This window comes from Alligator mississippiensis, chromosome 3, assembly GCF_030867095.1.
Source record: "Alligator mississippiensis isolate rAllMis1 chromosome 3, rAllMis1, whole genome shotgun sequence".
NCBI lineage: Eukaryota > Metazoa > Chordata > Crocodylia > Alligatoridae > Alligator > Alligator mississippiensis.
The window spans coordinates 3,395,933-3,416,830 of NC_081826.1; the positions used below are offsets into that span (position 1 = coordinate 3,395,933).

Here is a 20,898-nt window from a genome sequence, read left to right on the forward strand (position 1 = left end):
CCCCACCAAATATGAAACTATGAATGGGGCCAAAGAGCCCGCTGGCGAGTCCAGAGCTCTCTGGTATCTGCTGCTTTCCCTTGCTTGTTGAGCTGCAGAACACCACTAACACACCAAAAGACCCCTTCTGGGAGGCACAGAGGAACATGACCCACGGCCCAGCCCCCATTTCAGGTGCAGCTGCAGGGCGGGCATCCTGGGACAGGAGGCAAACCAAGCTGCGGGAGAACGCAGACATTGAGGCCACTGCCTCTTGCATGATAAGCAAGTGCTCTCTCATCTCTGCTAATTCCCCAGGTTAGATAATATTCTTTGGGCCCCTGGGCAAACAGAAGATTGGAGGTCCCCCACCAGGTGAGGGCTCTCCTGCAAGGCACAGAGAAAGGTGCTCCTCCATTTCAGTGCCGCGTCCTTAGCATGGGCTTGCTGGGATACAAGACAACATCTGCTGGTGGAGAATGTGGGCATTGATCCCACCACCTCTCACATGCAAAGCAAGCGCTTTGGTATCTGAACTAAATCCCCAACTACTCTGTTTTCTGGGGGCACTGGGTAAACAGAAAATTGGAGCCGTCCTTTCCATGCGAGGTCAGGTTCCCACTGCGAATGCCAGGGGGCTGGAGCCAGAGTTGTCTGGGTTCGAGGGGGGGGGGGCAAGGGACAGGACACATGAGGCTTTGGACAGAGCCAAAGGTGCCCTCTACCTAGCCATGCAACTGGGCTGACCCAACATCCTTGGCATGTCCAGGGTGATCCAGGTGAGTGCTTTGGTCCCCCAGCACTGTGGGACAGGCTGTGGCTACAGTTGGCCTTGATGGGGTGGTGGGGCGGGACAGATGAGGCTCAAGGGCAGATCCAAAGGTGCCCTCCACCTATGCATGATTTCTGTTTCTTCCCCCATGCCAGTCCCTTCCTATTGGCAGCCTCCCAGCACTGGAGCAGTGGGCCCTCCCTCACGCCCAGCTTTGCTGCGTTGCCCAAGCAGAATGGGGACTAAAGTGCCCACTGGAGAGCTGCATACCCATGCACCCATGGCCCCGTGATCTGCCAGGATGGAGAGGGGGCACAGGCCTCTGGACAGAGCACTGGGAAGTGGAATCACCCTTCACCACAGCTGGGCATCAGTTCTGGGCCAATGACACAATGGATAACACGCCTGACTACAGATCACAAGACTGTACATTCAACTCCTGCCTGCCTCATGTTGCGTGTTTTTTGCAAGGCAAGAGCTCTCTTGTGCCTGCTGCTGGTCCAAGCTTGGTAGCATAGAGGAACCTGCCCTTTGGCCAAGCCCCCATTTCAGCTGCAGCGCGGGCATGCTGGGACAAAAGGCAACCCAAGCTGCTGGAGAATGTGGGCATCGATCCTTCTACCTCTCACACGCAAAACAAGCGCTCTACCATTTGAACTAGCTCCCCTGGGCTCCCTCATGTCTAAAGATGAAATGGGTTCTGCTCACGGAGGTTCCTAGCTGAGCTAGAGGGTATAGGTATCTGGAGGGGGAGAAATGGAGAAAACACAATGCCCCTCTTCCACTGCAACAAAAATCTCTCACTGGCACTTCACTCACCCCTCCTGGGATTTAAAGTCGGACATCAAACTTGTTAGATAGAAACTCTACCAGACGGCCACCAGTCCTGGTACCACTTGAAGCTGCTAGGGGTCTTGACCTTCCCTGAGCCCCGGCCTCACATCAAACCACCCTGCCTCTTGGTGGAGGAGCTGGAAGCAGAGCTGGGAACCTCTCAGGTTGCTGCTCAGCTTCTTGCTGGAGCTGGGCAACCTCTCCTGCTGGCCGCACACCGCGATGCTGAGGGCCCAATTGCTGTCTGCAGGTCCCACTCATTCAGGCTCTTCTGGGGCAACTGCTTCCGCCCCGCTGGCCCAGCTCTTCAAAGCTCCTTCCTTGTGGTCCCTCGCTGGTCTCTGAGTCAGCTGCTCTGCCCCTTTTATCTCCCTCCATGTGACCCGAGGAGCCAATTAGGGGACATGGAGGGTGAGTCTCTGCGGCCTGATTTGTGAGGAGGATTTGAAGATTGTATAGTCGCAAAAATTGGATCACTCTTTAACATCAGCTTGAAGTTGCTTTCGGAGGCATGTGCTGTTGGCTCCGTGGAAAAAGCCTGCTTTTGGATTTGAAGGTTGTATGTCTGATGACTACCTAGCTCTGTTCAGCTTTTTTGGATCCAAGAGCTCCCTTGCTCCTACCTCTTGCTGCTTCTTCTTCTGCCTGGCTGCAGCACACCCTCATGCCACAAAGAAGCTCTCCTGTGCAGCAGACAAGAAGGTGCCCCTCCATTTCAGTGCTGCATTTATAGCGTGGGTATGCCGGGATAAAAGGCAACATGGGCTGACGCAGAATGCCGGCATTGGTCGTGCTGCCTCTTATGAGCAAAGACAGCACTCTACACCTGAGCTAATTGGCCTCGTCTGCTGGGGTTTATTGGGGCCTTGTAACCTGAACTTGAGATAGAGACAGAGGATAAGAACAAGGAAACACTGGAAAAGAACTTGTTCTTACCCTGCACTGAAATCCAAGAATGCAAATCCTAGCCAGCTCAAGAGGTGAGAAGGCAGTTTCTGCCTCTGAGCTTTCTGCCTCTGCCTCCCGCAATTTCTCCCGTCATCCTGCTTTACTCACCGACTGGTGCTTCCAGTCACCCCAGGAAGAATGGAGACACCTTTTGCTCTCAAGAAAGGTCTTAAGTTTAATTTCTCTTCTCGCTATTTACAACCTCTTCTACTGGATTCTCACAGAACGTGAACCACACGTGTAACTTCCTTCCCCTGCCCTAAAGGTGAATGTGTATTAGACTAAAAGTCTTTCCTGAAGTAATTATAACCAGGAGAATGTACATCTAGACATGCACATTTAGTGCACAGTGACCTAAATTACTGCACACCAACCAAAAATTACTGTTGAGTACAGGCACACGTCTACACGTGCACACCCATCCTGTGCAGTAAATATCATGATTTATGCCCGATTATTTAGTGCATAGTAATGCGCATGTAAACGCCTTACTGCACAGTAACACCGTGTTTGTGTACCAGCCCCTGAGTGCCTGTAGGCATTGTGGGGTAGAGGCACAATTGATAACGTGTCAGACTACAGATCAGAAGATTGTAGGCTTGAATCTCGATTGCCTCATGTTCCCATGTGCTTTTTCTGAGCCAAGAGCTCTCTTGTGCCTCCCAGTTGCCCTTGCTTGCTGAGCCGCACCACACCCTCATGCAGGAAAAGAGGCCTCCTGTGAGGTACATGCCCCTTGTTTTAGCACTGTACCATTTACACTGGTATGCCAGGATAAAGTACAACATGAAATTCTGGAGAATGTGGGCATCGATCCCACTACCTCTCACATGCAAAGCAAGTGCTCTACCATTTGAGCTAATTCCCTTCCATGCAAATGTGCCTTAAGATTAATTGAGTCCTTGGGCAAACAGAAAATTGGAGCCCCCTTGGCCCCCCCCCGGCCAGGGCATGTTCTCTCTGTGCCTGCCCGGGAGGGGGCTGCTACTGAGCTGACCCGGCTTCCTTGGCACATGCAGGGTGAACCTGGGAGCATGAACATCACTGAGAGTCATGCAGCCAGCACTGTTGGACAGGCTGGGGCCAGGGTCGGCTGGTTGGGGAATGAGGCCTTGGCCAGAGACAAAGGTGCCGAAGGGGCTGGCCCAGGGGCAGAAATGGAAATCATGGCTAGGTGGAGAGCACCTTTGGCTCTGCCCAAAGCCTCGTGTGTGCGTGTGCCCCAAGCCAACCCTGGTCCCAGCCTGTCCCACAGCGCTTGGGGACCACAGCACTGCCTGCATGCCCCTCATGCCCCCTGGCTCACCCTGGACATGCCAAGGAGGTCCAGTCAGCCCAGCCACAGCCCCCAAGCAGGCAAAGGGGTGCAGGGGGTGGGGGGGTCAAATTTGTGTTTGCCAGGGACTCAGTTAATTTTAAACTGCATGGGCGTGTAGGGAAATTAGCTCAGGTGGTGGAGTGCTTGCTTCGAATGCGAGAGGGAGCGGGATCGTATGCCCACATTCTCTAGCAGCTCACCTGTACTTTTATCCTTGGCATGCCCATGCTAAGGATGGAGCAGTGAAATGGAGGTGCAATGCTGGGACGGGGACAGTGCTGCTGGGACAGGACAGGACAATCCCATACCTCCCTGCCCGGGCCAGCAGAGTGCCCAGCACAGGGGTGGGTGCGGGCCAAGAGGTGGAGTTTGCCCCCCAATAAGTCTGGCCCCAGCCTTGGCCAATCCAACGGTGCTGGGGTACCGCAACTCAGGCTCTGTAACAGCCAGTTGAGCAGAGGGGCCAAGCTGGGGCTGGGGCCACCTTCATTTCAGCAGTGTTGTTCCCCTCTGGCTTGCCCGAGGTGTGCCGAGGAGGCCAGGTGGGCCCAGCTGCAGCCCTCTGGCATTCGCAGAGGGAACCTGCCCTTGCCTGGTGTGGGGGGCATCCACTTTTCTGTTTGCTCAGGGCCCCAGAAGGCCAAAAACTAGCAGGGGAGTTAGCTCAGATGGCAGAGTGATCGCTAAGCACATGAGAGATAGCGGGATCAATGCTCACATTCTCCAGCCCTCTGAGTTGCCGTTTGTCCCAGCATGCCCATGCTGCATCTGCAGCTGAAATGGGGACTGGCAAAAGGGCTTGTTCCTTTGTGCCTCCTCGGAGGGCTGCTTTGCTGCATGTGGGGTGTGGTGCAGCTGAGCAAGCAAGGGCAAGCAGCAGGCACAAGAGAGCTCTTGGCTCAGAAGAAAAAAAACACAAGCCAGGTAGGAGTCAAACCTACAAACTTCTAATTTGTAATCAGGCATGTTATCCACTGCACCACCAGCCTGCAACCCCTAAGTGCTCCACGCTGGGGGTGAATGGTGAGCCTGTTTCCTGTTGCTCTGTCCAGCCTGGGGCTGGTGCCCCCTTCATATCAGTGGTGCTCATGCCGTCTGTCTCCGAAAAAAAATAGTCACTACGAGCCAGGAAGGAGTCGAACCTACAATCTTCTGATCCGTAGTCAGACGCGTTATCCATTGCGCCACTGGCCCATGCATACTCTGTTCTCCCAGCTGCTGCAGAAGGGTTATCCCACTTCCAGGTGTTCCTCCATAGCCCTGTACCCCCCTTCCCTCTTGGTGGCTCATGGGGACGCAGGTAGGTGAGCGTAGAGGTCACCATCAGGCTTTTTGGCCCCCGTTCTGCTTGGGCAACGCAGCACGGCTGAGCACGAGATGGGGACAACTGCTTCAGTGCTGTGAGGCTGCCAGTCTGAAGGGGCTGGTGTAGGGGCAAACAGGTATTATGCCTAGGTGGAGGGCACCTTTGGCTCTGTCCAAAGACTCATGTGTCTCCCGCCCCATCAAGCCGACCCTGGCATTTGGAGAGGGAACAGGCCCTCAACTGGTGGGAGGCCTCCAATTTTCTATTTGCCAAGAGCTACAGCCCTTCTAGCTCTGGGGGATTTAGCTCAGTTGGTAGAGTGCTTGTTTAGTATGTGATACACCGTGGGATTGATTCCTACTTTCTCCTGCAATTTGGGGTGTCTTCTGTGCCAGCATGTGCATGCTACAGCTGAAATGGGGGCTGGGCATGTGCCTCTGAGGAGGGCTGTTTTCCTGCAGGAGGGGTGTTGTGTGGCTCAGCAAGCCAGGCCATGCAGCAGGCACTAGGGCTGTGCAAAATGTCCCTGGCTGTTTTGTCTTGACACTGTTTCAACTCATTTAGAGCTCCAAGCAGTGAAATCAAAATGAAATGAAGGGCTTCGAAGCAGCCTCAAAACAAAACAGGACCAAATGAAACATTTTGACGCAGCCAGGTGGTGGGAGACAGGGGAGAACAGTGCTGTGCTCCCCGTGGCTCCAGGCTCAGCCCTGGTGGGGAGCGCAGCCCTGGCTCTCCCTGCCTCCACAGCTGGGCTGCGGGAAGCTGATCACCGCGCAGGGGAAGGGACCTGCGCCCCATCACCCAGTTCCTCTCCCCAGCACTAGGATCAGCCAGGGGAAGGCAACTCAGCACAGCTGGGCTGAATTCCCAACCCCAGCTGGATGATCCCCAGCTGGGCTGAGTTGCTTTTCCCAGCCCCGTGGTAGTGCTCAGCTCAGTCCCAGTTCCCTTCCCCAATCAATCCCAGTGCTGGGGAGGGGAACTGAGTGATGGGGTTCAGTTCCCTTCCCCAGCTCCCCGGTTCCAGGCGGCATCCCTCCCTCCTCTGGCAGGCAGAGGGGGACACACAACCACGGGAGGACGGGCACAGTCCCTGCAGCCCTCCCGGGATTGGGCCCCAATCTGCCTGCCAGATTAGAGAGGCTGTTTCAAGCTTCCCCATTATAGCCTATGGGCAAAACATCAATACAAGCCTGAGACAGCATCACTGTTTCGATTAAATGAAATGGAACAGCAGTCCTGAATTGAAACGAAATTCAAAATGAAATGTTGTTCCGTTGAAACCTTGAAATGCAAGTCCAAATGGTATGGGGTTGTTTCACACACAGCTAGCAGGCACAGGAGAGCTCCTGGCACAAAGAAAAAGACAAACAAACCCAAAAAACAAGGCATATGAGGCAGATAGGACCAGAACCTACAATCATCTTATCCATGCTCAGATATGATATCCATTGTGCCACTGGTCTAGGCTTCACCATCCTCTCTCAGCTGTTGGTGAAGGGTGATTTCACTGTCTCGTTCTCTGCCCAGGGCCCAGTGCCCCCGTTTCCTCCTGGCAGCTCACAGGGGTGCGGGCAGGTGGGAATGGATCCCACTACATCTGGCATCCCCTGACTGACTTCAGACTAACACAGCTAACTCTCCCTTCACCAAGTTTCATAGTTTCAAGGGTCAGAACGGACCTAAACAAATCATCAAGTCCGACCCCTGCCCTGGGCAGGAACGAGTGCTGGGATGATAATACCCCAGCCAAATATCTATCCAACCTCCTCTTGAAGACCCCCAAGGTAGGGGAGAGCACCATCTCCCTCAGGAGCCCATTGCACAGCCTGGCAGCCCTAACCGTACAGTAATGCCTCCTGATATCAAGCCTGAACATCCTCTCAATCAATTTGTGGCTGTTATTCCTTGTTACCCCAGGTGATGGCCAGGGGAACAGAGCATCACCTATTTGCTGCAGGTCCTCCCTGGTGAGTTTATAGATTTCATAGACATCATGGCTGGAAGGGACCTCAGAAAATTGTCGAATCCAGCCCCCTGCCCCAGAGCAGGAAGTCAGATTCCTCTGGAAAGCTGCAAAGTAGGGGCTTGACCCACCTCCGGCAGCAGGCTATTCCAGACCTTGGGGACTCGGACAGCAAAGAAGCTCTTCCTTATGTCCAGCCTGAAATGTTCATGGAGGAGTTTGTGACCATTTGACCTTGTCATCCCTTGGGGTGCTCTGGTGAACAAACGTTCCCCCAGATCCTGGTGAGCACCCCTTACAAACTTATAGGTGACCACCAGATCACCCTGAGCCTGCACTTTTCCAGGCTGAAGAGTCCCATGGCTCTCAGCCTCTCATCGTGAGGACTGTTTTCCTGACCTCTGATCATGCGTGTGGCTCTGCTCCGGCATTTATGGAGATCTGCCCTCACCTGGAGGGAGGCCTTTTAGTTGTCAAGGACCACAGTAATCCAACCAGCAGCAGGGGAATTATCTCAGTTCATAGAGCACTCGCTTAATATGCAAGAGGTGGTAGGTTTAATACCTGCTTTCTCCAGCAGTTTGGGTTGCCCTTTGTCCTTGCAAGCCTCCGCTGCAGCTGAAGTTAGGGCTTGGCATGATGCTCTGTGCCTCCGAGGAGGACTGTTTTGTTGAATGAGGGGTCTGGTGCAGCTCAGCAAACAAGGGTAAGGGCCAGAGGCAGACATAAGAGAGCTCTTGATGGGAAAAAGAAAGGCAATAGAAACAAGGCGGGAGTCAAGGCAATGATCTTCTGGCACAGAGTGCAATGCATTATCCATTGTGCCCCTGGCCCACAATGGCCCACGTGCTCCCAGCTGCTGGGCAATGTTGAGCCCACTGCCTGGTGTTCTCCCCGGGGCCCATTACCGAAGCTCCTGGCAGGCACAGAGGGAACCTGCCCTTGCCTGGTGTGGCGGGGCCTCCAATTTTCTGTTTGCCCAAGGACGCATTTAATCTTAAACCAACAAGGCCAAAGTTGACCCCGGCCTTGGCCAATCCAATGATGCTGGGGGACTGCAGCTTGGGCTACGTGACAACCAGCTGGGCAGAGCAGCCAGGTTGGGGTTAAGGCCACCTTCATCTCAGTGGTGCTCAATCCCTCTGGTTCACCCCAGATGTGCCGAGGAGGCCAGATGGGCCCAGCTGCAGCCCCCTGGCATTCGGGGAGGAAACCTACCCTCACTTGGTGGGGGGTCTTCTGTTTTTCTAGGACCCCACCAAACCTTTAAGCAGCTGGGTAATTAGCTCAGGTGGTCCAGCACTTGTTTAGCATATGTGAAGTAGCAGGATTGATACCTGCATATTCTCCAGCAGCTTTGGGTGCATTTTGTCCTCGCAAGCCCACGGTGCAGCTGAAATGGTGGCTTGGCATGTTCCTCTGTGCCAGCTAGGAGGACTGTTCTGCTGCATGAGGGGTGTGGAGCCACGCAGCAAACAGGGGCAAGAGGCAGGCACAACAGAGGTCTTGGCTCTGAAAAAAGGTTTCCATACAAGACAGACAGGAGTTAAACTAACAATCCCCAGATCCTGAGCCAGGTAAGCTATCCATTGTGCCACTGGCCCACAAGCACCAGCACCTGTTAAAGGGTGAGACCACTTAAGGTGCTCTGTCCAGTGCCCCAAACCCACTTTCCCTCTTGGCAGCTACAAAAGGCCTTAAAGTAGCAGTGGAGTTAGCTGAAACTGTAGAGTGCCCATTTAGCATGTGAGAGGTATCAAGATTGATGCCTGCATCTTCCCACAGCTTTAGTTACCATTTGTTCCAGCATGCTGCAGCTGAAAGAGGGGCAGGCACATGGGTTTGTGTCTCCTAGGAGGGTGGTTTTGCTGCATGTGGGGTGCAGTGCAGCTGAGCAAACAAGTACAAGAGCAGACACAAGACAGCTCTTTACTCAGGAAAAAAAGGAAACATGAGACAGGTAGGAGTCAAACTTACCATCTTCTGATCTGAAGAAGAAAGCCTGTAGGGCAATTAGCTCCAATGCCAGAGCACTTGCCTTGCACTTGCAATGCAGCAGGTGTTGAGGCTAGGCCACTCTTCTGATCTGTAATCAGACACGTTTTCCATTGCACCACCAGGCTGTCTTTACCAAGTGCTCCCAGGGTCGGGTGGTGGTGGGGGGTGGACACACGATGCTTTGGACAGGACCAAATGTGCCCTCCACCGAGGCGTAATTTCTATTTTTTCCTCCATGCCAGTGCCTTTGGATTGGCAGCCTCCCCGTACTGGGGCAGTGGGCCCTGGCTCATGCCCAGCCTTGCTGCATTGCCCAAGCACAAAGGGCGCCAAATAGCCTGCTGATGAGCTCTACGCCCACCCACCCACCCACCCATGTACCCATGAGCTATCAGGAGTGAAAGGGGGCATGGAGCTCTGGATGAATTTATATTTTACAAGAAGGGGCCTGTAAGTATAGCATCAGGCTTTTAGGGAAGGACATTTCTCACTGCCAGGGAGATTCAATGAGAGACAGTATCTTTAGGATATTGGATTAGGGTGATGAAGCACTACAGTCCTACAATAGGGTGATGAAGCACTTCCTTAGACTTCAGGAAGGCCTTCGATACGGTATCCCACCCCATACTGGTAAACGAGTTAAGAGGCTGTGACCTGGATGACTACACAGTCCAGTGGGTGGCGAGTTGGCTAGAGGGTCGCACCCAGAGAGTGCTGGTGGATGGGTTGGTATCGACATGGAAGGACGTGAGCAATGGCGTCCCACAGGGCTCGGTCCTTGGACCGATACTCTTCAATGTCTTCATCAGCGACTTGGATGAGAGAGTGAAGTGTAAACTGTCCAAGTTTGCGAATGACACAAAACTGTGGGGAGAAGTGGACACACCGGAGGGCAGGGAACGGCTGCAAGCAGACCTGGACAGGTTGGACAAATGGGCAGAAAACAACAGGATGCAGTTCAACAAGGAGAAATGCAAAGTGCTGCACCTAGGGAGGAAAAATGTCCAGCACACCTACAGCCTAGGGAATGACCTGCTGGGTGGCACGGAAGTGGAAAGGGATCTTGGAGTCCTAGTGGACTCCAAGATGAACATGAGCCGGCAGTGTGACGAAGCCATCAGAAAAGCCAACGGCACTTTATCGTGCATCAGCAGATGCATGACGAATAGGCCTAAGGAGGTGATACTTCCCGTCTATCGGGCGCTGGTCAGACCGCAGTTGGAGTACTGCGTGCAATTCTGGGCGCCACACTTCAAGAGGGATGCGGATAACCTGGAGAGGGTCCAGAGAAGGGCCACTCGTATGGTCAAGGGCCTGCAGACCAAGCCCTACGAGGAGAGACTAGAGAACCTGGACCTTTTCAGCCTCCGCAAGAGAAGGTTGAGAGGCGACCTTGTGGCTGCCTTTAAGTTCATCACGGGAGCACAGAAGGGAATTGGTGAGGTTTTATTTACCAAGGCGCCCCCGGGGGTTACAAGAAACAATGGCCACAAGCTAGCAGAGAGCAGATTTAGACTGGACATAAGGAAGAACTTCTTCACAGTTCGAGTGGCCAAGGTCTGGAACGGGCTCCCAAGGGAGGTGGTGCTCTCCCCTACCCTGGGGGTCTTCAAGAGGAGGTTAGATGAGTATCTAGCTGGGGTCATCTAGACCCAGCACTCTTTCCTGCTTATGCAGGGGGGTTGGACTCGATGATCTATTGAGGTCCCTTCCGACCCTAACATCTATGAATCTATGAATCGGTTACCTAAAGAGGCAGTGGCGTCCTAATCCTCGTAGGTTTTGAAGACCCAGCTAGTAAAAGCATTGCCTGGGATGATATTGTTGGGGCTCATCCTCCTTGGAGCAGGCTGTTGGACTAGATGTGACCTCCTGAGGTCCCTTCCAGACCTCATTTTCTATGATTCAAGGGTGTATCTACATTGCATTTACATTTCATTAAATTTACTGTGCAGTAAGTTACTGCTCAGTAAGCAAAAATAGGCCAGCATCTACACATACAGGTGTTAAAGTGCATTGACACTATGAGTGGTCTAACCTGGGTCTAAAGTTAGTCCCAAGTTAGTCCACAAACACGGTGTTACTATGCAGTAAGGTGTCTATACTGCGTTATTGCGCAGTGAATAATTGGGTATAAATTTCAGTCCACACACACAGTCTTACATATGCGTTACTGTGCAGTAACTAATCGGGCATCAATTGGATACTTGCCTCATGCAGGTATCCAACTTATGCCCAACCTGGCATAAATCAGATATTTACCACATAGGATGGGTGTGCACGTGTAGCTGTGTGCCTGTACTCAACAGTAATTTTTGGTTAGTTTGCAGTACTTTAGGTTACTACCCACTAAATGTGCAGATGTAGATGTACATTTTGCTGGTCATAATTACATCAGGAAAGACTTTTAGTCTAATAGCCAAGCAGAAAGGGGGCCAAAGAGCCCGCTGGCAAGCTCTATGCCCACCTGCCCACGTCCCTGTGAGCCACCACAAGGGAAAGGGGGAACAGGGCTCCTGGCAGAGCACGTGGAAATTGTCTCAGCCTTCCCCAGCACCAAAGTGCAGAAGGCTCTTATGGGCCAGTGGTGCAATGGCTAATGCGTCTGACCATGAATTAGAAAGTTGTAGGTTTGATTCCTGTCTGGCTTGCCCGGAAGGGTTTTTTTTTTCTGAGCCGGAGGTCATGAGCAGCACCAATATGAAGGTGGCCTCAGGCCTAGCAAGCCTCTATACACATCCCCCTTTAGACACAGCTCATGGGAACAACAAGACAGATGTACTGGAGTAGTAGAACAGTAGGGGAATTAGCTCAGATGGTAGAGCGCTCGCTTAGCATGCGAGAGGTAGTGGGATCGATGCCCACATTCTCCAGCAGTTTTCGTTGCCTTTTGTCCCCATGTTCGGTTGCCTTTTGTTGCTCTGTGTCTCCTAGGAGGCCTGGTTTGCTGCATGAGGGGTGTGCTGTAGCTCAACAAGCAGGTGAAAGCACCCATTAAGATACTTGTCTTGACCCACGTTCATGAACAATGAGTCAAAAAACTCATTGAAGAGCTCAGCCTTGTCACCCCTGTCTGTCACTAATTGCTCCTGCTTGTTTGGTAGGGGTCCCATGCTGCTCTGCACCTTCCTTTTACCGCCTACATACCTAAAAAAAGACTTTTTGCTGCCTTTCATTTCTGTTGCCAGCCTCACCTCTGCAGTTGGTTTGGCCTTTCTAACTGCCTCCCTGCAAGTGCAGGCCAAGGAAATGCAAGCTGTTGGAGAACACAGGCACCCATCCTGCTACCTCTCTCATGTAAAGCAATCGCTCTACCATCAGAGCAAATCCACCTGCTGAATGGCTTCAGCCTCTGGCATTTTGACTGTCTGCACTTAGCCTAGGTGTATATGCATTGTGGTATTTCATATAAAATTCATTTTGTATGTGCCATAATAGGGACAGGATTGCACAGTGTGATAACAACTTCCAAGTGAGAAATGCTGAGTTGTTTTAGTGGTTTACAAAGCTTCAAAGCCTAAGTGACTCAAGAGCAGCAGTCACTGAGATTTAGCATTTCATGGGAGCTTGTTTACTCATCATCCTTGCAGATAGGGACGTACCCTGGGGGGACATGAACCAGGTCCATCCAGACAATGTTGGATTAATATTTTAAAAGAAGGGGCCTGTAAGTATAACATCAGGCTGTTAGGGAAGGACATTTCTCACAGCTAGGGAAATTATGTGAGAGACAGTATCTTTAGGATACTGGATTAGGGAGGTGAAGCACTACAATGGGTTACCTAAAGAGGCAGTGGTGTCTCCATCCTGCAGGTGTTGCAGACCCAGCTAGACAAAGCCTTGGCTGGGATGATGGAGTTGGGGCAGATCCTGCTTGAAGCAGGGGGTTGGACTAGACATGACCTCCTGAGGTCCCTTCCACCCTCATTTTCTATGATTCTAGGGGTGCATCTACATGGGCATTAATGTTACATTAAATTTACTGTGCAGTAAGTTACTGCTCATTAAGCAAAAATACGCAGCCATCTACACATGCAGGTGTTAAAGTGCATTAACACTGTGTGTGGTCTAAAGTGAGTCCCAAGTCAGACCACAAACACGGTGTTACTGCACAGTAAGGCGTGTATACATGCATACTGTGCAGTGATTTGCTGGGTATAGATTTCAGTCCACACACACAGTGTTAATGCTCAGTAAAGCATTTACATCCGCGATACTGTGCAGTAACTAATTGGGCATAAGTTGGATACCTGCATCATGCATGTCCAATTTATGCTGAACCTGGCATAAATCGTGATACTTACCTCACAGGATGGGTGTGCACGTGTAGACGTGTGCCCGTACTCAGCAATAATTGTTGGTTAATGCGCAGTAATTTAGGTTACTACGCACTACATGTGCATGTGTAGATGTACACTCTCCTGGTCAGAAATACATCAGGAAAGACTTTTAGTCTAATAAACATTCACCTTTGGGTCAGGGGCGGGAAGTTACACGTGTGGTTCCTGTTCCCTGAGAATCCAATAGGAGCGGTTGTAAATAGCTAGAAGAGAAACTGTACTTAAGAGCTTCCTTGAGAGCAAAGTGGTGTGTCCAGGCTTCCTGGGGTGGCTGGAAGCACCAGTAGGTGAGTAAAGCAGGATGATGGGAGAAATTTTGGGAGGCACTGGCACAAAGCTCAGAGGCAGAAACTACCTTCTCACCTCTTGAGCAGGCTAGGATTTGCGTTCTTGGATTTCGATGCAGGGAAAGAACAAGTTATTTTCTTGTGTTTCCTTGTTCTTTTCAAAGATTCATATTGTTTGGGTTGGAAGGGACCTGAGCAGATCATCAAGTCTGACTCCCTGCCATGGGCAGGAGGGAAAACCGGGCTCAAATGCCCCCTGCCAGGTAAATGTCCAGCCTCCTCTTAAAGACCCCCAAGGTAGGAGCCAGCACCACTTCCCTTGGAAGTTGGTTCCAGATCCTAGCCGCCCTGACTGTGAAGTCGCGCCTCCTGATGTCTAGCCTGAATCTACCTCTGCCAGCTTGTGACCATTATTTCTAGTCACTCCTGGTAGTGCTCGGGGGAACAGGGACTCCCCCAATGCCGGCTGGTGCCCCCTGACTAGTTTGTAAGTGGCCAGTGGGTCCCCCCTCAGCCTTCTCTTGTGGAGGCTGAACAGGTTCAGATCTCGTGGCCTCTCCTCATAGGGCCTGCCCTGCTGTCCCCTGACCTTGCGGGTGGCCTCCTCTGGACCCTCTCCATGCTGTCCACATCCCTCCTGAAGTGCGGCACCCAAAACTGGACACAGTACTCCAACTGGGGCCTGACCAGTGTCGCACAGAGGGGGAGGATCACCTCCTTGGGCCTGCTCAAGTTGCATCTATGGATGCATGACAAGGTGCAGTTGGCGTTCCTGACCGTGTCCCCACACTGTCGGCCAATGTTCATTTTGGCATCAATAATGACTCCATAATGCCACTGTGCGGATAAGAAGGGAGTTCCCCAGCCTGTAGGTCTGCTGCTGGTTCTTCCTCCCCAGGTGCAGCACCTTGCACTTGTCAGTGTTGAACCCCATGCTGTTGTGGTGCACCCACCTCTGTAATGTGTCTTGGTCCAATTGCAGCCTATTCCTCCCTTCTAGTGTGTCCACTTCTCCCCACATCTTAGTGTGTTCTGCAAATTTGACCAGGGTGCTTTTCACCCCCTTGTCCAAGTTGCTAATGAAGATGTTAAACAGTGCAGGCCTGAGGACCGAGCCCTGGGGGACCCCACTGCCCACATCCCTCCAGGTCGAATAGGGCCTATCCACCACCACTTTCTGGGTGCGGCCTTCCAGCCAAATGGCGACCCATTTGACTGTGTAGGTGTCGACGCCACAGTCCTCCTCTGTCTGTATGTCAAGGGAAGGTGAAAAGGCCCCAGTAAAGCTCAGAGCAGCAGGGAATTGGCTCAGATGACCGAGTGCTCTCTTAACAAATATGAGGTGTTGGGATTGATTCCCACGTTCTCCAGCAGATTGGGGTGCATTTTGTCCCAGTATGCCCAGTCCGGGTCATGGGCAATCAGATCCCTACAGCCCCTCCAGATGCGAGCTGCAGGTAGCCAAGTGAGGGCACGTGGCCTGGCCTGTGATCTTTGTGCTGGCCAAGGGCAGGCAGGATCCGCACTCTGTATCTGTGCCACACTGCAGCCTTTGAAAGCGATGCCATATTCCCTAGAGGGAACATTGGACAGGTGTGGGGAGGCTCAGGGCAAGCAGCAGGCACATGGCTCAGGAATGAAGAGACACAAGGGAAGCAGGAGCTGAACATACAATCTTCTGATGTGCAATCAGCGTCGCTATCCATTGTGCCACTGGCCCATTAGTCTACCACATCACGCAGCTTCTGCTGAAGGTGAGTCTACGTCCTTATGTTTTGCCCAGAGCCCAGTGCCCGCTTTCCCTCCTGACAGCTCACGGTGATGTGGGCATGTGGGCATAGAGCTCGCCAGGGAGCTCTTTGGCCCCCGTTGTGCTTGGGCAATGCAGCAAGGCTGGGCATGAGGCAGAGCCCACTGCTCCAGCTCTGGGAGGCTGCCAGTCCGAAGGCCCTGGTTCTAGGTGCAGAAATGGAAATCATGGCTAGGTCGTGGGCACCTTTGGCTCTGTCCAAAGTTTTTTGTGTCCTGTCCTCCCCCCCGCCCCCCTCCCCCATGACTGATCCTGGTTTTAGCCCTCTGGCATTTGCAGAGGGAACCTGACCCAGCCTGGCATGGGGTCCGCCAATTTTTTCCTTGTCCAGTGCCCCAAGGACACAGGCAGCAGCTGTTGAGTTAGTTCAGATGGAAGAGCGCTCACTTTGCACATGAGAGGCATTGGGATTGATGCCTGCATTCTCCATCAGCCAACATATCCTTTTATCATCCCATGCCCATGCTAAGGATGCAGAACTGAAATGGAAGGTCACCTTCCTCTGTGCCTCACAGGAGAGCTTCTTTGCTGCATGAGGGTGTGCTGCAGCTGTGCACCAAAAGGAGCAGCAAGAGGTAGGAGCAAGGGAGCTGGCACCACCAGCACATGACTCCTCAAGCAACTTCAAGTTGCTGTTAAAGGGTGAACCCACTACGTGGTGCTCTGCCTGGAGGCCAGTGCTCCCTTTCCCTCCTGGCAAGCTCATGGAGCGTACACAAGTGGGCATAGAGCTCACTCTTGGTACCAGTGCTGCTGGGACAGGACAGGACATCCTCATGCCGCCCTTTCCAGGCCAGCAGAGGGGCAGGTGCTGGTTTGGAGGTGGAGCTTTTGTCCCCCACCAAAGTTGGCCCCAGCCTTGGCCAATCCAATGGTGCTGGGTGACCGCAGCTTGAGATATGAGTATTGCCCAAGCAGAACGGGGGCCCAGTTGCAGGCCCTGGCATTTGCAGAGGTTACCTGCCCTCACCTGCAAGGGGGCCTCCAATTTTCTGTTTTCCCAGTGTCCAAAAAAGCCTAAGTGCAGCAGGGGAATTCAATCACATGGTCGAGCACTTACTTAGCATGCAAGATGCAGTGGGATCAATTCCTGCATTCGCCAGCAGCTTGGGTTGCCTTTTGTCCCAGCGCGCCTGCAGCTGAAGTGAGGGCTGGCCAAGGGGCATGTTCCTCTTGGGCCTGCTGCTTGCCCTTGTTTGCTGAGCTGCACCACAGCCCTCATGCAGCAAAACAGCCCTGCTAGGAGGCATAGACAAACATGCCAAGTCCTGATTTCAGCTGGAGCACGGGCATGCTGGGACAAAATGCAACCCAAGCTGCTCGAGAATGCAGGCCCCACTACTTCTGGAGGGTGGGGAAGGGGGGCAACATGAGGCTTTGGACAGAGGCAAAAATACCCTCCGCCTAGGCAGTAGTTTTGTTTCTGCTCCCACACCAGGGCCTTCGGACTGGCAGCCTCCCAAAGCTGGAGCAGTGGGCCCCGCCTTATGCCCAGCCTTGATGCATTGCCCAAGCACAACGGGGCCAAACAGCCTGCTGGTGAGCTCTACGCTCACCTGCCCGCACCCCTGTGAGCTGCCAGGGGGAAAAGGGGACACTGGGCCCTGGGCAGAGCATGAGGCAGTGAAATCACCCTTCACCAGCAGCTGAGAGCAGTTGGTGAAGCCTAGACCAGTGGAACAATAGATAACATCTCTGAGTATAGATAAGATGATTCTAGGTTCAGGTCCTATCTGCATCATGTGCCTTGTTTTTTTGGGTTTTTTATCACTTTGAGCCAGGAGCTCTCATGTACCTGCTAGCTGTGTGTTAAACAGCACTGTACCGTTTGGACTTGCATTTCAAGGTTTCAACGGTAAAACATTTTATTTTGAATTTCGTTTCAGTTCAGGACTGCTCTTCCATTTCATTTTGTTGAAACAGTGATGCTGTCTTGGGGTTGTATTGATGTTTTGCCCATAGGCTATAATGGGGAAGCTTGAAACAGCCTCTCTAATCTGGCAGGCAGATTGGGGCCCAATCCCGGGAGGGCTGCAGCGATCCTCCTGTGAGTTGTGGCCCCGCTTTGCCTGCCAGAGGAGGGAGGGATGCCGCCTGGAACCGGGGAGCTGGGGAAGGGAACTGAACCCCATCACTCATTTCCCTCCCCAGCACTGGGATTGATTGGGGAAGGGAACTAGGACTGAGCTGAGCGCTACCACGGGGCTGGGAAAAGCAACTCAGCCCAGCTGGGGATCGTCCAGCTGGGGTTGGGAATTCAGCCCAGCTGTGCTGAGTTGCCTTCCCCTGACAGATCCTAGTGCTGGGGAGAGGAACTGAGTGATGGGGCGTAGGTCCCTTCCCCTGCTTCCCGCAGCCCAGCTGTGGAGGCAGGGAGAGCCAGGGCTGTGCTCCCCACCATGGCTGAGCCTGGAGCCACGGGGAGCACAGCCCTGTTCTCCCCTGTCTCCCACCACCTGGCTGCGTCAAAATGTTTCAATTGGTCCTGTTTTGTTTTGAGGCTGTTTCGAAGCCCTTCGTTTCATTTTGATTTTGCTGTTTGGAGCTCGAAATGAGTTGAAACAGTGTCAAGACAAAAGAGCCAGGAACATTTTGCACAGCCCTAGTGCTTGCTGCATGGCCTGGCTTGCTGAGCCACACAACACCCCTCCTGCAGCAAAACAGCCCTCCTCAGAGGCACGTGCCCAGCCCCCATTTCTGCTGTAGCATGTGCATGCTGGCAGAGAAGACAACCCAAATTGCTGGAGAAAGTAGGAATCAATCCCACTGCATCTCACATGCTAAACAAGCATTCTACCAACCAAGCTAAATCCCCTGGAGGTAGAAGGGGTGCAGCAAACAGAAAATTGGAGGCCTCCCACCAGTTGAAGGCAGATTCCCTCTCCAAATGCCAGTGAGCTGGAGCCAGGGTTAACTTGATGGGGTGGGAGACACATGGGGCATTGGACAGAGCCAAAGGTGCCCTCCACCTAGGCATAATGTCCGTTAGCCCCCATACCAGACCCTTCAGACTGGCAGCCTCACAGCACTGAAGCAGTTGTCCCCATCTCGTGCCCAGCCGTGCTGCGTTGCCCAAGCAGAACGGGGGGCAAATAGCCTGATGGTGAGCTCTACGCTTACCCACCTGCATCCCCATGAGCTGTCAAGAGGGAAGGCGGGCACGGGGCTATGAAGAGAGCACCTTCCCCAGCAGCTGGGTCAGTTTGGTATATGTGGGCCAGTGGCACAATGGATAATGCATCTGACCTTGAATCAAAAGATTGTAGGTTTGACTCCTTCCTGGCTCGTAGCAGCTCCCTTTTTTCTGAGCTAGTGGGCATGAGCACCACTGATAAGAAGGTAACACCAGCCCCAGGCTGGGTGGCATGCTGCATTGGCCTTGCAAGCCTCTATGCACAGCTCTTGGGACCGAAAAGGCTGATGTGTGGGCTCTGGCATATGGGCCTATGGCCACCAAGCCAGGCTTTGGGAGAGGCAATGGTGCCCTCCACCTAGGCACAATTTCTGTTTCGGCCCCAATGTCAGCTCCTTTGGACCAGGCAGCCTCAGGGAGGTTAAGAAGTGGGCCCCGTTTTATGCCCAGCCATGCTGTATTGCCCAAGCAATACGGGGGCCAAAGAGCCTGCTGGCGAGCTCCACACTCACCTGCCTGAAAACACCCGTGACCTGCCAGAAGGGGAACGGGGCACGGGACTCTGGACAGAGCACCAGGAAACAGGCTCACCTTTCACCTCCAGCCGGGAGGACTTGGTGATTGCAGGCTGGTGGTGCAGTGGATAACATGCCTGGTTACAAGTTTGACTCCTATCTGGCTTTTGTTTTTTTTCTTTTCTTCTGAGCCAAGAGCTGTCTTGTGCCTGCTGCTTGCCCTTGCTTGCTCAGCTGCACCACACCGCACATGCAGCAAAACAGCCCTCCGAGGAGGCACAAAGGAACAAGCCCTTTTGCCAGTCCCTGTTTCAGCTGCAGCATGGGCATGCTGGGACAAACGGCAACTCAAAGGGCTAGAGAATATGATCATTGATCCCGCTATCTCTCATGTGCTTAGTGATCACTCGGCACACCTCGGGCAAGCCAGAGGGCAACAACACTGCTGAAATGAAGGTGGTCCCAGTCCCAGCTTGGACCTTCTGCTCAACTGGTTGTTACATAGCCCGAGCTGCGGTCCCCCAGCACCCTTGCATTGGCCAAGGCCGGGGCCAAACTTATAGGGGGGCAAACTCCACCTCTTGGCCCGCACCCACCCCTGTGCTGGGCACTCTGCTGGCCTGGGCAGGGAGGTATGGGATTGTCCTGTCCTGTCCTGTCCTGTCCCAACAGCACGGTCCCTGGCCCAGCACTGCACCTCCATTTCACTGCTCCATCCTTAGCATGGGCATGCCGGGATAAAAGGACACGTGAGTTGCTAGAGAATGTGGGCGTATGATCCCGCTCCCTCTCACATGCGAATCAAGCACTCCACCACCTGAGCTAATTTCCCTACATGCCCATGCAGTTTAAAATTAACTGAGTCCCTGGCAAACACAACATTGGAGCCCCCCGTGCACCCCCAGGCAAGGACAGGTTACCTGTGTGCCTGCTTGGGGGATGTGCCTCGGCCCACTGGACTTGCTTTGCATGTCCATGGTGAGCCAGGGGGCATGAGCACCACTGAGGGTCATGCAGCTGGTGCTGTGGTCCCCCAGCGCTGTGGGACAGGCTGGGAGCAGCGTTGGCTTGGGGCACACGCACACACAAGGCTTTGGGCAGAGCCAAAGGTGCCCTCCACCTAGGCATGATTTCCATTTCTGCCCCTGGGCCAGCCCCTTTGGCACCTTTGTCTCTGGCCAAGGCCTCATTCCCCAACCAGCCGACCCTGGCCCCAGCCTGTCCAACAGTGCAGAGGGACTACAGTGCTGGCTGCATGACCCTCAGTGATGTTCATGCTGTCAGGCTCACCAAAAATGTGCCAAGGAAGCCGGGTCGGCTCAGTAGCAACCCCCTCCCTGGCAGGCACAGAGGGAACCTTTCCTGGCCTAGTAGGGGGGCAGCAGGGGCTCCAATTTTCTGATTGCCTAAGGAATCAATAAATCTTAAGTTATATCTACTTGTTGGGGAATTAGTTCAGGTGGTAGACTGCTTGCTTTGCATATGAGAGATAGTGGGATTGATGCCCACATTCTCCAGCATTTCCTTTTGTACTTTATCCTGGCATACCACTGTAAAAAGGTACAGTGCTGAAACAAGGGGCATGTTCCTCGCAGGAGGGCTGTTTTCCTGCATGAGGGGTGTGGTGCGGCTCAGCAAGCAAGGGCAACTGGGAGGCACAAGAGAGCTCTTGGCTCATAAAAAGAACAG

General features: G+C 53.2%; 2 non-coding genes across 2 annotated transcripts; one reads left to right on the plus strand and one right to left on the minus strand.

Annotated features, from left to right (window-relative positions):
- Window positions 1-4,972: 4,972 nt before the first annotated feature.
- On the minus strand, window positions 4,973-5,045 carry TRNAR-ACG (transfer RNA arginine (anticodon ACG)). Its single transcript has one exon. It is a non-coding gene; the product is annotated as a tRNA-Arg (tRNA).
- Window positions 5,046-11,924: 6,879 nt separating this feature from the next.
- On the plus strand, window positions 11,925-11,997 carry TRNAA-AGC (transfer RNA alanine (anticodon AGC)). The gene has a single exon. It is a non-coding gene; the product is annotated as a tRNA-Ala (tRNA).
- The last annotated feature ends 8,901 nt before the right edge of the window (window positions 11,998-20,898 follow it).